The 20,972-nt window shown below is 40.9% G+C and overlaps 1 pseudogene; it reads left to right on the forward strand.

Annotated features, from left to right (window-relative positions):
* Positions 1 to 412: 412 nt before the first annotated feature.
* On the forward strand, positions 413 to 17,794 carry LOC138601186 (voltage-dependent T-type calcium channel subunit alpha-1I-like; annotated as a pseudogene).
* The last annotated feature ends 3,178 nt before the right edge of the window (positions 17,795 to 20,972 follow it).

A 20,972-nucleotide genomic window follows, 5' to 3' on the forward strand; every position in this document is an offset into this window, starting at 1 on the left:
TTAGCATCAGAGTCAATATAATAGCCAACCAACACTCAGGGATGTTTTTTGTGCATTGTTGTGAATGTAAATTTGCTGATAACACTTGTGCACTTTCACTTAAATAGGCCTACTTGTATTTGAAATAGTGTTATAATGAAAAGATATGTTAGACACAGAGTGCTGGAGAATGTGTAGGGGTTGCTTGGCAACACAAATCAAATCTGCTTTTACGCAACTGTTACACAAGCTGCAAATACAAGTTAAATCGTCAGGCGAAAACAAATATATCAGCATATAGTAGGCTAGTAAAAAGTAACAATAAGCAACAGATTCATTTTGCTCAAACTACCCAACTTTCTCACCCTCTCTTCATTTCATTCCAACCTCTTTGTTTTTCATCTGCCTCCACAGTATCTACATTTGAACAAACATGTTGAAAGAACAAAGGAGTGAGAACCAGCAGGAGGTGTTGCTTCAACCTGCACAAGCACTGCAAAGCAATGCCGCCGCAGAGGAGCAGCAGCTGCCCTACCCGGGTCTGGCCCCCGTTGTTTTTGGCACCTTCAGCCAAACGACAAGAGTCCGCTTTTGGTGTCTGCAAATGATCCACAGCCCATATCCTTTGCTTCTTCCGACAGACACCTAATGACATATACAGCCAGTTCATAAACTGAACTAGATATCATAACACTATGTGTGCATTTCTGATTTTATGTGAAGGACTTTGTAATATGATCTCTGTGTGTTTTGAACTTAACCTTTACTCTACATGGTTGGATTATTTGTCAATAGTGGTAGCCCTGATCACCTGTATGATTCTTTGCATGTACACACCGCAAAAGCAAAGTAATTACATGGAGGTTAGTGTGACACTCTCATATGGGGGCACTGGCAGTCAAATAACCAATCAATTTTTGAACTGTACATTTTATCTCTGATATGAATGGCCAGGTTTTGGACGCACTGATAGTGGCATTCTTTATGCTGGAAATGCTGATGAAGATGTTGGCCCTGGGATTCGTCGAATACATTCAGAACAACTGGAATACATTCGACATCCTTATCAACATCGGAGAGTGAGTATCTCACAGTGCCTTTCTCTCATGCTGACAAATGGCTCTATTTGCTCTGTCCTCTGCAGATAGACAAGTGCAGTTAATGTTGAAAATCATAGTCTTAAGTTTCTCCAAGATTAGAGATAAAAATGTCATTCTTGAACAAACACAGCTCTTAGTTTCAAACCAGAAAAACAGTTTGGACAACTCTGGTCAAACGGGCCTGATTTTTTGGACTACTGTTTAGAGATGGTAATTCCCAAAAAGATTTCATATTCTTTATTAGAGTGTGTTTATTTTTGTACGTGAAAGAAAACAAAATAAAACTCCTCTTCCTGCTTCTGTCTGAAACTGTCCCTTCAGGGTGTTGGACCATGTTCTGGCCTGCTTCGGCATTCAATGGCATGCCTTCCAGGCATTCAGGCCAATGAGACTCTGCGGCAGAATACCAAGTAAGTCCATATTTGAACATTTGATACTTAGCGCTCCTCACCGGATTTCAAATTCAGTGCTCTCAGTTGTCTTCCAATTGCGTTCAGGTGCCTCCTTGTGACTTTCGGGAAAGGCTGAAAGGCTGTTACAATGGCTTTTGCCAGTGTGTGTGAAAGTGTTCAAAATCTAAGGGGTCATCTTCTTCTGTTCATTTGTGTAGGTATGCGAGTCTTGGTGGCAGCGCTTGCGGACATCGTGCCCATGCTTTGCAGTGTCCTCCTCCTCAACATGTTGGTGATCCACATATTTTCCATCGTGGGAGTCCAGCTGTGGGCGGGGCAGCTTCGCAACCGCTGCTTCCTGGGAGAGGACATTTCTACGTAAGGAAATTTCTTGGAGTACTCTTCTAGTGTTTGCATTTTTTTTCTATAATTTTCCTGTATACTAGAATATGCAACAAAAAGAATGGCCTCCAGGCAATTTTTTACATTTTAAAATTAATAGGAAACATTAAAAAAGAGCAAATCCTCAAAGAGAAGTTTGAAACAGAAAATTCCTGATCTCCAAATCATGTTCTGTCAATTGGCTAATAGATTAGTATACTAATTGTTAGTGTCATATTATGATTTATTGTATTTGCTATATGACCAACCTTACTTAAAGGACCAGACTCTGGCAGAGGCCAGGCAGCTCCCTAACCTACACTTCCTCAATCTAGGACGCCCGTCTCCGATGTCTGCAGTGTTTAGTTTGAAAACCTCATACCGTAAATGTAATGAAAAAAGCGTCCGCACACTCAAATCTGTGCAAGCATCTTAATTAAATTAAATCTTATTTAATTAAAATAAAATTCATTAAATTGATTTTAGCTCCAGCACCTCAATCCAGTTTGATACCGGGTGAGCTGTGTTTTTTTCTATTTTTAAAACCACAAACTGTAAAATGTAATTAGTATTTCCGAGAGGTGCCTAGAAACGCTGCCTGCTCTCCTGTTTTCCCTCTCAGACATTCCTCATTTATAACCGAGTCATGTCTCGTTCAAAGTCGTCAGGTTTGAAATGTAGACTGCTATCGATTACAGAGAACACCAGCTTTGACTGACAGTTACTTTTTCCAGCGGTGAACTGCTCCTTTAAAATTTGCTTTTCTCAACACATAGCAAACACATCTTCTGATGTGAAATCTAAAAGCTATTTCATGATATCTGTGGTACATCCGTTTTTTGTGTGTTTAAGTCATTATCTTTCTTTTTTCAATCTAGAAAGTACAACGTGTCGCTGAGTCCTTCCTTCCACTACATCTCCACGTATGGTGAAAAGGTCCCATACATCTGTTCGCCTGACGACAAGCATGGGATGCGTCGCTGCAGGGATTTGCCACCTTCCAGAGTGGATGGGGAGACCTGCTCATTGGCTGCTCCCAACCATTCTTCAGCTGCAGACCTGTCAGAGCCCACAATGGTTGGAAACAACACCAGCAGCTGTGTCAACTGGAACATATACTATAACATCTGTCGTGCCGGGGACGAAAACCCTTGCATGGGAGTTGTCAATTTTGACAACATTGGCTTCTCCTTGATAGCCATGTTCCAGGTAAGAAGGGCTTATATAAGTAAAAAACATAATACAACTCGATTATGGACGAATGAACGAAAACACCCGCTGAAACCTTGTTATGGCCACGTGCCGTTAAACTGGTGCAAATGAGACAAAAACCAAGCCGTCCAGTCAGGGCTGTGACGAGTTGTAGAGGACCTTGAATAACTCAAGTACTGTAAGTTATCAACATTTTCTTTTTCCATCAAAGCCTAATTCCTACAAGTGTTTACAGAGAAATATTACTGTTATTTGTATCGCAGAACAAGCTAATGTTTGAACTTTTGATGCGCGTGGATTACAAACTGAAGGAAGAACTGACAGCTGATTGGTTATTAGTGAACTTTCACCTGAGTGTTGAGAATGCAGAACCCAGACATCATGTGTCATTTCATGAAAACATGGACTTGTCTGTCCGGACCTTTTCTTATTGTCTGTCGTTCTATGCATGTGTGATGTATCATCACAAAGTCTTAGGTGTCTGGATGCCCAGTCATTTCTCTTGAGGAGATAGTTTTGATGGTCATTGTGGAACATGTTTTGAACAAAGAGCTAATAACATGTTAATAAAATATTGCAATATTATGATTGCATCACTCTGTCTCTCACTGCCCCCAGGTTGTCACACTGGAAGGATGGACGGAGATCATGTTTTATGTGATGGATGCCCATTCCTACTGGAATTGCTTGTTCTTAGTCTTTGTCACCATTGTAAGTAGCCACTTATCATTTTTCTTGATTTAATTAAAGGGCCAGGTCGCCGATTTTCAACCTCAGTCTTATCATGCTACTATGGGGAGCTAATGCCATTATGGTAGGACAAAAAATGCAATTTGGCTCTGTGCCTTTGGAGGACGCTTTCCGCTTCTCCAAAGGGCCCTGGAAAACCTCCAGGGAGCTCGCTAAACTACACTTCCTCAATCTAGGACGCCCGCCTCCGATGTCATGACTCGTTCAAAATCGTCAGTTTGAAATGTAGACTGCAGACCTGAAGATGTTTTAGACGATCCACCGGTATATTTTCGTCGTATTTCGGAATCTAAACCGCTCTGAGCCATTGCCTGCAGAGAAACGGTAGAATTTCACTCCAGTGTTTCTGGCTGGGCCGTTCCTTTCAGAGGGAGCGGCGCAATGCACACTGGGTGTTGTAGGAATGTTGAATTGGTGAAACCATGACCTGTTTGTACAACTTTCTCCACAGCTATGGCACGAATTTCAAATATTATTGCTTCTATTGATTACAGAGAACACCAGCTTTGACTGACAGCGGCTTCAAACTGCTCCTTTAACATTTGTCACCTCTGTTCTCTATTGAAGCCAATTTACAGTCAATTGAAAAGAATCACTTTAATGCAAAAAGGCCTCTGGTGCAATTTCCCTGAAGAATGTCTCATTTTTTCTAAATTACAACTCTATACCTCCCCAACCAGGTGGGCTCTCTTGTCATGATGAACGTGTGCGCAGTCGTCATAGCCACCAAGTTCACGGAGAACATGGAGAGGAATGGAGAGCGGCATGCTGGGACCGTGACTGTAGCACAGGTTTTTGCGAAGGTAACCTGCTGGCTGCAGGGCATCTTCTCTTCCTACCAAAGGTCAGTTAATGTATATGTAAGGATATATAAGTAGCCCTTCATTCAAACACTTAGTTGTGTTGGTGTTCAAATATATATGTCTGTAACAGTGATAGGAAATAAATGCTCTCTAATGTTGTTTGTATTAGTTTAGTTTGAGACAAAAGTTTCCGGGTATAGAAAGTGACATTCATCTATGCCTACATATGAACTGAGAGGCCTTTAGATCTTCTCTATTATTATGGAGATAGAGCTGTAAAAACACTGTTTTTGGAAAAAGAGGTCAAAGTTTAAATTGTTCTTTAACATGCCTCTAGTTCTTGCTAGTCACCTGAAAAGAGTTCTCGTGTTTTTAAAGATTTTCATTTAAATAAATGTCTGTTATCTATCTCTGAATGAGGTAACACAATGGTGATTGAGCCTATGGTCCACCTTTAAAATTTGTAGAAGTATTATTATGGACTGGGTGTCTGTGGTGACATTTGCTGAAAAAATCATAAGCGGCGCCCAGTTAGTTACGCGTTTTCCATCAGCCAGCAGTGGTTGGTCTGCCAGAGAGGGTAGGCGGAGCTAAGCGGCTGCTTTTTCGGTCTCTTCAAGTGTTAAAAAACAGAGAAACAGAAACTTCCTGTTGAAGTTGAAACAGGTTAACTAAAAACATGAAATCAATGTAAAGTTGATATCGCTACAACTGCTCCTAATATTTCTGAGAATGGCGTTTATTGAAAATCTGTGGAATCGGCTCTGACGTTTGGTAGGAGGACAATGTGAGGCTCTTGATGGGCAACCTGTTAATAATGACAAGACCATTTAATTAATAATGTATTTATTAAATCTGGGGACAGCAGTAGGTTAAGTTTAGAAGGTCATATTTTGGTTTTTAAGAAGTTGTTCTTGACAGGAATTCTTTCAGGTTTTCACCCGATAAAGAATTTTTCAAGTCCAATCATGTTTGGCCAGTCGATGTGAAGATCTTTTCTCTCTTCTCTTAAGTCTTACAACAGCCTGCATGAGTCTCACGTTTACCTGTAAGACACATTTTTCAGAGTTTTCTGTTGTGATGCCTGGACATTAAAGCGATAGTCTCTAAGATTCTCATTTAGATAAATGTCTGTAAAGTCAATATCTATCGCCAAATGAGGTAACACAATGGTGATTGAGCCTATGGCCCACTGATGAAAGCCTTTGCATTTTCAGTATTACAGACTGGTGGCCAGTTAGTGACGCGTTTTCCATCACCCAGCAGTGTTTGGTCTGCCAGAGAGGGTGGGCGGAGCTAAGCAGCTGCTTTTCCGCTCTCTACAAGTGTTGCGAGTAAACAGTAATCTACTATGGCTGAACAAACAAAGAAAAGATGGATGACTACAGATACAACTTCAAAAATAAGTGAAAATCCAAAGAAAAAGATTTGACACTCAGATGAAGGCAAACCGATGGAAAGCGACCGTCAGCGAGGAAAATCAAGAGTTAGAATCGTAACAAAGGGAGCCAGCCGTAGATATAATTGCCCGCAATTGCCCTTAATCGCCATAAGGTGTCGCCAAATAGAACGAAAGTGAGAACTTTGAGATGGAATCTTTAAGCATGAAAAAAATGAGTTTATATACAGAGTTTTGTCTCTTAGAATCTCAGCGTGCCAACTCCTACAATATGCACTCTAAAGCATACAAACATACACTACCAGTCAGAAGTTTGGACACATGTTCTCATACAAGTGAATGGGAAAGTGTGTCCAAACTTTTGACTGGTATGCAGAGGCACGCTGCCAGAACATAACAGTGTGTCTTAATGTGAGAATTAAACCCTTTTGGTCTACCTCCAGTTGTTTTTCATTAGATCTTTTTCTTTTACCAATAGACGTGGTAGCAGGGTGCAACCTGATTGCAGCGACGGCATGAGCACTGTCTTGGTAAGACTCGTCTGACACATTCTGCAGTTACACCCCTTGCAGCATTGTTGCCTCACTAACAAGGGGTCCCTTCACTGACTCCCCTGTCTTTTAGGGTCAGGCCTGGACATCCACCCAGAGAATCCTGAAGAGGACTGTAGAAAGTGCAGTGTTTGACCGGCTGATCATGGTCACTGTGTTCCTCAGTATTCTCGCCTTGGTCGTAGAGCACCACGAGCAGGTAAGGAGGTCTTTTTGCCTCTTATGAATTTGTTTACACACGAGAGAGACTAAGTTCTGTTCATCTTCTAACGTTAATATCATGTCATCTTTATTCTCCAACAGCCTAAGATGTTGACACAGGCATTAGCGCTTATTAACGTCATCATCACCACTCTCTTTCTCGTGGAGATGATTTTAAAGGTGCTCGTTTTCAAGTGGGAATACTTTCAGGTCCGGGACAACGTCATAGACTTTGTCATCGTTTTCATCAGGTAAAATGAGTTGTTATACCTCTGCACCAGTAACAGCTGTGGCCGGAGGTGTTGTGTTTTTTTTTTAATGTCAATTTTCATTTCATGTAGCAGACGCGTTTGTCCAAAGCGACATACATCTGAGAGTTAGTACAAGTTATATATACGATAAGTTCCTATCCTTTTTCCTGTTATTGCGTGTTTCTCATATGACATCGCCATTGTGCCGTCTGCTGGATAAAAGCGGGATTTGATGTGATGCATTTGATGTAAACTTTAGGTTCTAAACTTTAACTTGTCTAGCTGGCGTAGGGATCGAACCGTTCTTGTTCTTGTTGTTCTTGTTTCTAGCTGTAGTTTTGTTGTTTACCATGACACACAACAACAGTTTTTTGTTTTTTCAGTTTGTGGGTCATTTTTAATACTGAAAGCAAACTGTCAGTCCTGCGGTCTTTGCGTCTTCTGCGGTTCGTGAAGCTTCTCCGCTTCCTGCCTTACCTGAGGAGACAGCTGCTGGTGCTGCAGAAGACCATTGGGAGGGCAGCTACACTCTGGCTGCTCCTGCTCTTCGTCAGCTTCCTTTTCAGGCATGTACAAGCTGTAATAAATCCTTCCTACCAAGTAGACACCTGTGACAGGAAATACCAAAAGCTTTTCTACAACAATTATGATTATTACACGTGTGATGCATCCATTGAAATGATTCTGACTGCATGTTTTTGTTTCTCTGCAGTATTCTGGGCATGCTCCTGTTCGGTGGCAAATTCACGTTCAGGACAGAGCATGGAGACCTTATGACCGACCGCAAAAACTTTGACAGTCTGCACTGGTCCATGATCACCGTTTTTCAGGTTATTTTTTCACCTCATAATTTGTGATATTATTTAATTCCATCATCATGCACCTCAATTAATGTCTCTATTGAATCTATGAATTCAGATTCTGACTCAGGAGGACTGGAATGTCGTGCTTTACAACGCGATCTCGGCTACATCCCCATGGGCCATGCTCTATTTTGTTGGTCTAATTTTGGTGGGGAAAAAAATTCTCCTTAATGTACTTGTGGGCATAGTAGTTCAGAGTTTCCAGTGCATCGAGAATCCCACCGACTTGCCCCCTGAGGATGACCCACACATTGAGAGCAGCGAAAATGTAAGTTTCTCAAGTCTGTGAAGGTTCTCAGTCATCCAGGTCATGGTAATTCTAAGCCTAATCCAAAGGGCGACTGGACTTGGTGGAAGTTCTTGAACACTCAACTCCACCCTCTCTTCTACACTCAACTCTATTTCCTGTTGTTCCAGGTTCCCTCAAGACCCAGTTCTAAATCTGGGCCCAGCGCATCCACTGTGGTTCACGACGTCCCTGCACCCCAAAGCACCGATGAGGACAATGTAAGGTCCTAGGAGTGTTAGCTTTTAGAGTCAGGTCTGAGACTCAACTGAGAGTTAATCCTGGATTAAGATTGTACAAAGTTTTACACCTAATAATGCTGCAGAAAGGAACAAACACAGTTCTTCGCAACATTATGCTGGTTTACCACACATCTTCAGTGTTGCTGTCTTTGTAACTCAGGCAACTGTTTCTATCACTGCAGGAATCAAGGATCCAGAGAGTTCTCCGCTGGTTCAAAGAGCGTGAAGACTGGTCGTTGTACATGTTGTCGCCACGAAACAGGTATCTCTTAAACTCTCCCACCCATGTTGTAAGATCAGGAGGCCGAGAATAAGATAGACATGAATAAAGACACGTTATTTTAAGATGTAAAGGAGTTTATACACGACTGAGACTCAACCACACACAAGCCCCCTTCCCACTGGTCAAAAAACCCATTCAGACCCGGGTCAGATGACTCTGCAGTAGACCCGGGTAAGTCTCTGCTCCGACCGACTAAGACACATATTCTGAACTGTACACTGAACATTGTCAACAACTTGTGCAACAATTTGACATACAGCATTTATACTGTTAATTTAACAATGCTGTGTTGCAGTACTTAACTATTTTTTTTTTTTGTAAACATATGTTCATTGGTTTTTGCATTGACAAATTATGTATAAAATGTTTTCAGGATATAAAACCAAATAACAAACCCATCCCTAACCGAATATATGGCAGTGTACAAAAAAAATAAATACATAAATAAAATAAAACAATACATATAAACACGCACATACTTGAACTAAATTGAGAGGATATAGACGATTAAATTGGTTACAGGCATAATTTACAGTTTTCAATATGACATACAAAATAATTAAAATAAAACATGAATATATAGACAACTTGACATTTTCTCACACTGACAAACTTGTTTATGTTAGCATCTTTTATTTAGCCTCACTCTTCCAAAGCTTCCTCCATATCGCCATTTTTGAGGAAGTCCAAAAATGTCTCCCAAATATTAGCAAACTCTGCGGGCTTCTTTCTCACTATATAGGTCAATTTTTCAAGAGCTAAACTTGCTGTTAATTCCTTCAACCAGCGGACAAGAGAGGGGCTACACACATTTTTCCAACAGAGTGTAATTGAACGTCTTGCCTGTAACAAAAATAGATCAATCATTACTTTCTCTCTCTTAGATAGAGTGCAATTATCAGGGAGAACACCCAACAAGCACAGCTTGGGGCTTAAAATGTACTTAGCTATTATCGAAGTAAATTACATTTAATTCTTATTATAATTATATCTATTATATGAATATATAAATCACCATATAGCCCATTTCTAAGCATTTTTATATTTCTTATTTATTGTATATAAACTGCACATACTTGACATATTTCTTACTTTCTATGTCCTATATTTCTGTAACGCCCGAATTTCCCCCCAGGGATAAATAAAGTATTTCTGTTTCAGATTCTACAGGATAAGTGAAAAAACAATCCCCCGTCAATTCAATCTCCTCCCATCTTCAAGTGTCAACATCTCCTATAATTGGCCCGCTTGTGCTTGTTTTTAGGTTCCGTGTTTTTTGCCGGCGTGTCATCTCTCACAGCATGTTCGACCATGTGGTCCTGCTCTTCATTCTGCTGAGCTGTGTCACCATCGCTTTGGAGAGGCCTGCAATCGACCCTAACAGCACGGTGAGACACACATACTGTTTATATAACCTATGACTACTGTTACTCATGAGAGGTACAATTTGGCATGCAGTAAACCCAAGCTGGATGTTGTGCGACATGCAGTTGATTGGATGTCACTGTGCCCTTTAGGAGCGAATGTTCCTGAAAACGTCCCGCTACCTGTTCTTGGCTATCTTCCTGGGGGAGATGCTTTTTAAGGTAAGGTTTCTTTTTTACTTATTAGTTATTATTGTTGTTATGTTGTTATATATTGTGGACCATTTCCCACATAATAATAAATGTATTGGCTCAGATTTTCAGCTGATATTCTGGAGTGTTAAAAACAATGACTGTACATAAAGATGGATGACGCGTCTCCATCTGCTCTCATCATCATCAGCTGTCAATCATCCTTTATACAGCATCAAAAAATTCAGTTAAAATTTAACTTGTCAGAAAAATAAACACTTAAATTTGAATCAGCCTGATAAGAACTAACTATAATGACAGAAACCATGTTTGAGAAAAATGTATTTGACGTGTGTTTTGATTTTATAGTTTGACTCCATGTCCCATCTGTTAACATGGAGGAGGCGGGCTTTATGACCTATACTGCAGCCAGTCAGCAGGGGGCGATAGAGAGGGTTTGGCTTCACTTTCATGGAGCTGTCATGTCGTCCATCTTTTTGTACAGTTTATGGTTAAAAACTGTTCACAATATTTCAATTGATATTAATGTATTGTTGCTTTAACACCAGGTTCTAGCTCTGGGCTTGCTCTTCGGAAAGGAGAGCTACTCCCGCTCTTTGTGGAACGTCGTGGATGGCTTGTTGGTGATTTTCTCTTTAGTCCACATCTTTGTGTCAATGATTTACACGGGCAACCCCAACATGTTGAGTACACTCAAGGTTTTGCGCCTGCTGCGCACTCTTCGCCCACTGAGGTACGTCATTGATTTGTTTGTATTGATATTTGCTCTTGATACCATTGCTCTTGTATTGTTTGTGTTAATGAATTCAAGCTAACTTTACATTTCCCGCGTTGTTCATCGGTTTGTGTTTGTGAAAAAATACATTTGTCCGTTTGTGTGTTCCAGGGTGATCAAGCGAGCCCCGAAACTGAAGCTTGCAGTGGAAGCTCTGATTCGTTCAGCGAAACCCATCGGGAGCATAGTGCTCATTTGCTGCGCCTTGTTCTCATTCTTTGGAGTTCTTGGGGTGCAGGTGAGACAAAACCCATTTTCAGTAAACACCTAGATTGAGATTATGCTCCTTTCATTCTCTCCATTAAAAGTGCAACTTTTTTGTACAACTGAAATGATGTCAGCACAGCGGTGAAATCGCACTACAGACACTCTTGTCTTTGTCTTGTCTGTAGCTGTTCAGAGGGAAGTTCTTCCGCTGCCTGGGTTACGACACGAGGAACATCACCACCAAGGCTGAATGTCTGTCGGCTGACTATCGCTGGACACGGAAGACGTTCACCTTTGACAGTTTTCCTCAGGTACTGAAAAAAAGTTGATTCATTCTGTTACTGAGAAGTTGTCATTACAATCAACCAGGACACAAACACTATCTCTGAGTCATCTTACAAAACTGGGCTTGATTTCATGCACACAAATTACACATGTTGCACATTCCAATACTGATAGTATACAATAGACAAGCCTATATATAGTTCTAGACACATAATCAATCAGCATGATTCATTAGTTAATTCTGATGCAGATTCCCAAACAGGTTTGATTGTAACAGTAAAGAAATGAAGAGAATTGAGTGTAGCCAGAAGAGGAGAGCACTTTGAGCGCTTTCTAGTTTAAGTTGTTTCTAACTATTACAAAAATATATGAAGGAAATCTAGAATTTAAAAATATTAAAGGGGACATATTTTAGCGCTGAAATCAATTTTCTGTTATTCTAACGTGTTTTTGAATCTCGTTGATAAAGTTTGCTCCATTGTAAAATTGTACTCATGTTTCAATGTCATTATTTTCGGAGCCTCTCCTTCCTCCTGAAACGAACAAGCCGTTTTCCATTCAAAGGTCAGTCCGTAGCCACGATTGGCTGACAGTATTTGGAGGAGGGAGCGGCCGCACTGCACTGTCACTCCGGCCCAATCCCAACCTCCACCCTAAAGCCTAAGCACTGAACACTCACGAACTTTAATGGCGTCAGGCGTGCAGTGCGTGAGTCCGTGAGGGTTTGAGAACTGCATAAAAATGAGGAATGGGACGCACTATCATGGCATCGCACGTTGCCTGGAAACCAGATGGGCCGTTAAATCTAATAAGTAAAAAAGCTGACCTACATATTTTAAGATAAGATAAGCTTTATTTAACAAACTATCAAAAGTCAGAAAGGCATTAATGTTTAATTAATGCAAATATTGAAATTGTTGTCACTTATAGATAAACGTATTTGCGGTTCCCGTCAACGTCCATGCTCGCATTGTTTACATTTCTTATTATTTTTTGGTCAAACTTTACTGATTCCTACTTCAATGTACGGACATTTGTTTACATTTAGTGGGGGGATGGACAATCACGTTTGTATACGTCACCAAGTTTGCTATGAACCCTGGGTAAGTCCCTCAGGAAAGTCTGCAGATATGCGGACTCACGGAAAGTCTGTAATTTGGCTTTGTGAAGTCCGCATCAGAGCCCTCACACACTCTGTGATCTGACAGTGGGACAGCACTAAGCACTCACGCACTTACCAGGAACGCGCTTCAAAGTCCGTGAGTCCGTGAGTGTGGAGATTAGGATTGGGCCTCCAAAGTTTTAGGAAACATGGCTGCTCTAGGATCGGTTATTCGGCCTTATATGTGCGAGCCAGAATCGCCAGGAGGTATCGGAATGGTAAGCTGAAATCTTGACAACGACTTGAATACAAGCTAGTGCAAGAAGGCAGCCTGAGGTGAATGACGGTGAATGACAATTGGTCGATTTCAGCGATAGCAAGGTTCTACGTAGAAACCTGCAGCTGTTCTGAACGGCCCATTTCAGAGGCTGCCTTTTTAAACATGTGATTCTGGAAAACACGGAATTATGCAGTTTTCACTTTTTCACTATGAACAATAAACACCCAAACATGTGAAACCCATGTAAATATCCATTCAAAAGACGTGACCCCTTTAAGAACTGGAAAAGCACTTTGTGTTGACTGAACAGTTATTTCTTTTCCCCCTTCAGGCTCTGATGACCTTGTTTGTGATGTACTCCAAGGATGGCTGGGTGAACATTATGTATGATGGCCTGGATGCTGTTGGAGTAGACAAACAGGTATTTTTCATGGCGATATGTCTTATCGATGTTGTCACACTGTCGTGGTAAGGGAACAATGGGCCGCGCTTACTTGATGTTCCTTTTGTTGGATTACAGAAGTGAGGCCAGTTTGATGGGTCTGAGAGTTTAAATTATCACAGGCATCTGAAACAAACATAAACTTGCAATTACAGAATGATTTGTCTTCTCTTGATAACTCCACCTCTGCACTTCCAAAGAAGTCTGTTATCTGTATCTCTCATGCACAAGAAACCAAAATCTGATGTCTCATTTTTCCTCTTCTCTTCTCAGCCTGTGGAGAACAACAATGAATGGATGCTGCTGTATTTCATCTCCTTCATGATTATGAGCGTCTTTCTCCTCGACATGTTTATTGGTGTAATGGTCTACACCTTCCATCAGTGTCAGCAGGAGCAAAGACAGGCAGATGCATTATCACAGGAGGGAGGAGGAGAAGCACAAAACCAGCGCACGGGTAAGAGTAGTGTGAGATCACTCTGCTGGGGTTCATAATGGAGGGAGACGTTTGGCATATTGTTGGTGACAATATTATGTGACTGTCCAAGAAGTCTGTGGTCCATTTTGTTTGGTGAGTTAAAGGGCCAGTTCGCTGATTTTTTAACCTCAGTCCTATCATGCTATTATGGGGAGCTAATGCCATTATGTTAGGAAAAAATGCAATTTCTCTCTGAGCCTTTGGAGGACGCTATACGCTTCTCCAATGGGCCCTGGAAAACCTCCGCCAGGCTCTGAGCCATTACCATTAGCGTAAACGGTATTTCACTCCAGCGTCTCTCGCTGGGCCGTTCCTTTCAGAGGGAGGGGCGCAATGCATGCTGGGGGTTGTAGGAATGTAGAATGGGCGAAACCACGAGCTGTTTGTACAACTTCCTCCACAGCTATGGCGCCGATTTCAAGCATTTATTGCTTCTATCGATTACAGAGAACACCAGCTTTGACTGACAGTGGCTTTTTCAAGGGGCGGACTGCTCCTTTAAAATCCACAATGATTTATGTGTGACTGCCAGGCCATAGGAGTCGGGATTGTTTCTGATTTTTCCCTGCAGAGATGATGAAAGCCGTATTGATGAGAATGCCAGGTATTTTAAGTTTCCCGGTACCTGTCGTACCCCCGCCACAAGCAGGGACACTGTTATGTTCCACACACTCTCTTGGCTTCTTTAGTTTGATCAATAACTCAAAACATCCCATTAGAAACTCATTCTGTGTGAAACACGATGGTTAACTTGCTGATTCAATCAGCCTTTAGCCTGCTCTCTACCACCCTCCACTCACTTTTGGCTCCAAGAAACCAACATGGCGATGTCGGCCGGACTCGAGGCTTCATAAAGGCAGTGGTAGCCTCATCTTCTTCTCATCTCTTTTTGTGTTTGATATGACTTGTGCTATATAACTTTGTGATATAATTTTCTCTTTATGAGTATAACTGGTCTTTAAAAGTACAAGGCAGAGACATACAGAACATTCATGCTTGGTCACAGTATGAGAAAGATGTCTGAACTTTCAACATTCATGCTGCAGCTAAATCAAGCTGACAGTGGACATGCCACGCAGCATCAGTTACTAAAGTTACTGAGTAGGTAATAATACATCTGCCTTGATGGAATGCTCTCCTGAATATCTGCATGTTTGTGTCTGTGATGTTCTAGAGTGTGAGCAGAGGCCTTACTACGAAGACTACTCCAGACTGCGTCGGTGGATTCACACTCTGTGCACCAGCAGCTTCCTGCACCTGTTCATGACTGTCATCATTTTCCTCAGTGTCATGGTGATGTCCATCGAGCATTACAATCAGCCTCAGGTAATTCACACACAAACGCACATGAGTTGGAATCTCAGAACTGACAGAAAGAAATGGCAGAAATAAACCTGTGTCATTGTTTTTTACAGTACATAACAGATATCATAGAGTATTCCTGCTATGTGTTCACCGCCATCTTCATCCTCGAAGTGCTGATTAAGCTCGTAGCGTTTGGCGTAAAGAGGTTCATAAAAGACAGGTAAGACGTGAGAATGAGTTCTATCGTTTCCTTCAGCATGTTAGCTATTGTTCAATCCCAAAGTGGGACATTTGTGTGTGTTTGTGTTTAGATGGAATCTGCTGGATGTTGCCATTGTCTTCGTCTCCATCGTCAGCATCATTACCCACGAGATAGACATGGCACACACGATTCCCATTAATCCCAGTTTCCTGAGAATCTGCAGAATACTCAGACTCACACAAGGTATGCACGCTCTCGACAAAGAGATCTCTTCCTAGTTTTAAAGCTGTCTTTGGGTGAAATGTTATGTTCCTGTGAAACGGCTAGTGGGGCGCGAGTCTATTCTGCAAATTTACACATTACACACACACGTGCAGAGACCAGAAAAGCAGCCGCTTAGCTCCGCCTACCCTCTCTGGCAGACCAACCACTGCTGGCTGATGGAAAACGCGTCACTAACTGGGCGCCGCTTGTGATTTTCTCCATGAAAGTCGCCACAGACACCCAGTCTTTAGTAATACTATATACTGCAAATGCAAAGGCTTTCATCAGTGGGCCATAGGCTCAATCACCATTGTGTTACTTCATTCAGCGATAGATAGAGACTTAACAGACATTTATTTCGATCTTTAAACTACAGGAAGCTAGGGAGGGACTGATCATGAATATTTCTGTGTGTGTGTGTTATGTATGCATGTAATTCAAAATGACTCCTGTGTCTCTTCAGTGTTGAAAGCCAAAAAGATCCGAGTTCTGCTATATACCATCATAAAGACACTGTCACAGGTAAACACAGACACCTCTTCTTTACCTCTTTCATTCATACATGTGTAGAGAGTCTGAGGGACTTTATTTGGCAGTGTTAGAAGCATGCTTTTGCTGCATTTGTGCACTTCACAGTTTGCTGATTGTGACACTAAAGTATCTCTGTTTTTGGGCCGTTTTGCACACCAAAAACAACAGTGCATGTGTTTGGTAGAGTGATTGTACACAAAGGCCCTCGTCCCTGATTTAGAATTTACAGCCTTTTTTTCACACAGATAATCTAACATGCATTTGAATTCCAGGTTGAAAATATTTGCCTCCTCTTCATGTTCTTCTTTTTCATCTACGCTGCACTGGGAGTGGAGCTGTTTGGAAGGCTAAGTAAGTCACACACACATACACATAGGCTCACTGCAAGGGATCATGGTCCCAGAGTTGCTCATTTATTTGCCCAGTATCCACAAGGAGAGCCAAAAAAGCTTTTTGCTAAACCTCTGTAGTCTGCCACAGGAGGAGCTGTAGCTAAAAACAAGGCTCACACAGAGCATCACTAAGCCAACTGCATTTTAGCTCATCCTTCCTAAAATGATTGTGGACTGTAAACTGGGAGAAATACTATAACAGCCCTACTGTCATTTTCATATCTCAAAATCTCATAGCTTTCATTTTTGGTGCTGAAGGACTTTATTGTTAGAAACCAGTATCTTTACTCTGTTTCCCTCTGTGTTCATCAGAATGCACCGAGGATTACCCCTGCCAGGGTTTAAACCAGTACATCAGCTTCAGGAACTTTGGGGCGGCCCTGCTGACGCTCTACAAAGTGTGCACCGGAGACAGCTGGAGCGGGATTTTAAAAGTATGCACAAAGTCACACATGCATACACAAAAGCCCTACGCTAATATTAGCCCAAAACCCAAATATGTACACCACAGATACATGATGGGTTGAGTTGAAACTGAAACCAGCTGGGTTTGAGGATGTTTAGCGGAGACAAACAAATTTAAAGCGCTGCAACTTCCTCAATCTTTGGTCTGAACTGAGCTTTTTGTTACATTATTACTGTTGTTATTTTAAGATTTTAAGTCAGAAAATTTTGTGAAGTAGCCTCCAGTCTGTGTGCAAGCCCCCGAACCTTGTTCTGTGTCTGTCAAGGACACTTTGAGGGAGTGTCCCCCGGGTGCAGCTGACTGTCCGGCCTACCTGTCCTGGATCTCCCCGCTGTACTTCATGAGCTTTGTGATTATGGCCCAGTTTGTGCTGATAAACCTGGTGGTGGCAGCTATTATGCAGGCTCTGGATGACAGCTCCCAGGTAAAGACCAAGAAAGCACACAAACAAATAGCTGGGGTAAAACACTCCTCCACGATATAATGATGGAGGTGTTTGTGTGTTCCTGTGACTGTGGGAGGTGTGTTCTGGTAGTTATAGCTCCTAGCACGGTCTCCAAAGGCAAATTTGTCCCAGGACGGGTCAGACGAAATCTTTCTATGATTTCTGAATTTGAGAATGACACACAAATGTAACAGAGTAATATTTTGACATTTCAGAGAAAGCCTACTAACTTCTGTCTCCTCCTGCAGGAGGTCTATAACCAACGCGCTGAGCTGGACACGGCGACAAGGGAGACTGTCCAACCCGGGTTAGACACATCAGTGCAGAGGAGTCCAGCTGAGACCTGCTGATAGTGGCTTCTTTTTTAATGATTAATAGTTTATTTTTTTCCACAATTAACAAAGCACCACAGGCAATACCACACAAAAAAAAAAAAAAAAAAAATAATAATAATATATATATATATAATAACAATAATAATGATAAAATAAATATATAATAAAAATAATAATAATAATAATAATAATAAATATATATATATATATATATATATATATATATATATAATAATAAAAAATAATAATAATAATAATAAAATAAAAGGACAAACAATAAAATTAAATTTAACAACTTGACAATGATGTACAGAGTTTCTTATTACCTTCTACAGCAGTATATCCCACAGTAATTCACATTTTTTAACAGTAGTCAACACTTGTTCCTTACTTGAGCCAGAAACGTCAGCAAGTGGACATTAAAACTGAGTGGTACTGTCCCCATTTCAAATCATACTCCTCCATCTTGTTCAGCAGCCTATATGATAATCGCTCTAGAGCAGCCAGCTGGCCAAGAGAAGAGTACCACAAAGATGGCGCTGGTGCAGAGGAGGCTTTCCATTCCCTTACAAGAATTTTCCTCGCTAACATAAGGGCAGTCTTGGTCCATTCTGCAAGTGCTGGGGTTAGATAACTTAAAGGAGAGGGGTCACCCAAGATAAACAGACGGGGGGCGAATCCTGGCCTATAATTTTACCTACAGTGGTACGTATCACAGACCAATACTCATGAAGTTGGGGGCAAGTCAAGAGCATTTGTACTAGAGTGCCATCTTTGTCGAGACACCTCCAGCATCCGGGGTCGTCAATCAGACCCACTCTATGCAGCCTGGATGGCGTCCAATAGACTCTATTTATGATTTTTTTACATTTTTTTCACATTCCTAAGAGTCTTTTCCCATTCTGCCTCTGTAATTGATACATTTAAGTCAGTTTCCCATGTTGATTTCAAAGAATATTTATTCAAATCTGAGGCCTTAAGAATCATATGGTTGTAAGCTGAGGCTTCATGGCCACGTCCAGAAATGTTCAAGACTGTGTCTAGAGTATCAGCACTAGGTGGGGCTATTGAGGAAGAGCCAAATGTTTGTACTAGAAGGTGTCTTAACTGTAAGTACTTCCAAAATTGATTGTGCGGAAGTTTGAATTCCTGTCTAAGTACCTCAAACGGTTTTAATACGCCATCCTGGTACAAGTCTCCAAGAGAAGTAATACCATTCTGAAACCAGGGCTTCCAGAAAAAGGGTGATTTATCAATACATAGCCTAGGATTGAGCCAGATCCCCACAGACTGGTGAAGATAAGGATCCAATTTGAAAATCTGGGCTACTCTCCTCCAAACCCATTGGAAATGGGACAAAATCGGATGTGACCGATTTGGTGGGGCTAGTTTGGCTGTGGTAAAGTTTTTGGGGCGCAAGGGGACTGCAGATGGCAGCTTCTAGGTGGAACCAAGGGGGAGCTCTCTCTGGGGGCTGAAACCACCGTGCCATATGTCTGAGAGTAAAAGCGTAGTGATAAAATAGCAGGTTGGGTACACCTAGGCCTCCTCGATCCACTGATCTCTGTAATTTATGTATGTTCAATCTGGGACGTTTATTGTTCCAATTGAAGTTATTATAGAGTTGGTCAAATTGTTTAAAATAGTGTATTGGGATTCGGATTGGGAGAGCCTGCAGCAGGTAGTTAAATTTTGGAGCGCAGTTCATTTTAATAATATATACCTTGCCCCACATAGATAGATATAGAGGAGACCATCGCTCTACATCAGCGCGCAGACTGTCCAGTAAGGGGTCAAAATTTATTTTAATCAAATCTGATAGAACTGGGGGAAATATTATACCCAGATACTGCAGCCCAGGCTTATTAATATTGTAAATATGTTGAATTTTTTTGGTTAAATGTTTTCTTGTAGTGACCTCGTGTCAAAAAATGTGTTTATTTCTTTATTTACGTCCTTTGTAGAGACAAAATGTAATGTAAAAATCTTTATTTATTCATTTAAAAATCTTATATACGTCTTTTGTTTTTGATTTGTGACAGATGTTGACCACCTGATGTGTCTAAATATTTCTTTACTTCTTTACGTCCTTGTAGACACATCAGGTGAAAATCTTCTGTACAAATCTTTATTTCTTTCTTTAAAATCTTTATTCAAGATTTTTTTTTTTATACAGTTAATACTTGCTAAATAAAGCACATTTGCCAATGATCACAGTGTGTTTACATCATATGTCCTATGACCAATGTATCTGTGCTGAAGTTCAGTGTTGACTCATTGGCTGCTTCTCCCTCAGCTGACCTCTGACACTAGTTAGTAGTGTTTAACCAGCAATATATCAAACTGACTCATTATTAATTGGTTTTTATGTCTTTTTTTTTTGCTTAATGAGTCATCGTCCTTTAACATAAAATAAATACACAGCCGGTTGGTCTGTTTCATTACAGAGAAGTCCCTTTATTTTCTGGTGCAAATTGTAATTTTGGAACGCCCTTTATTAACATATGTTATGTAGTTGATGATGATGTGGCTAGCAACATCAGCTCTCACACAGAGATAAAAAGATATGAATTGCAATGAACATTAGCAGTATGATAAACTGCCTGAAACTGCTGGCTAGGGGGGGCGGGTTGGGGTAGGTGTCAGACGAAATGATTAACTGCACGCTGCCTTTGTTTACATTTTCCAGGGCAAAAAAATTAAAGTGAGTGATACACATGACTGTTAAAGAAAGCACAATACGATTTTTGTTAAAAAAACAGATTAGAGGTAAGGCTTTTTCCGCAGCGGTCGCCAAAACAACACAAACTGAAAGTTCCTTATGGGAGCTTTAACTTGTGCTTTTATTTTGCCAGTGAGAACGTGTTTCACACTAAAAAAACAAAGGCTTTGAAAGTGAAAGTTGTGACTTTTGGAAAGTTTCTTTATTTCTATAAGGTTGAATAATAAAATTGTTTTTCTTTTTGCTTGTTTGTTTTTCATCAGTGCTATAAATAGGCCTGTCTCCATTTGGGGAAGCACCCTGCTGATAAACACGAGACATAGTGGTGACACTTGATGGATATTAGAATGTGAAAGCATTTACATATAATAATATGTAGGTGGAAGACTTTTATCAAGTGTCTGGGACTCAAAATATTTTAAAAGTTGAATTAATCCCAAAGCTGATTTTCTGATGGAAAGAAGCACAGTA

The sequence above is a fragment of the Semicossyphus pulcher genome, unplaced genomic scaffold (genome assembly GCF_022749685.1).
Source record: "Semicossyphus pulcher isolate SPU_LCO1_2020_fin unplaced genomic scaffold, fSemPul1.0.p SCAF_21, whole genome shotgun sequence".
NCBI lineage: Eukaryota > Metazoa > Chordata > Actinopteri > Labriformes > Labridae > Semicossyphus > Semicossyphus pulcher.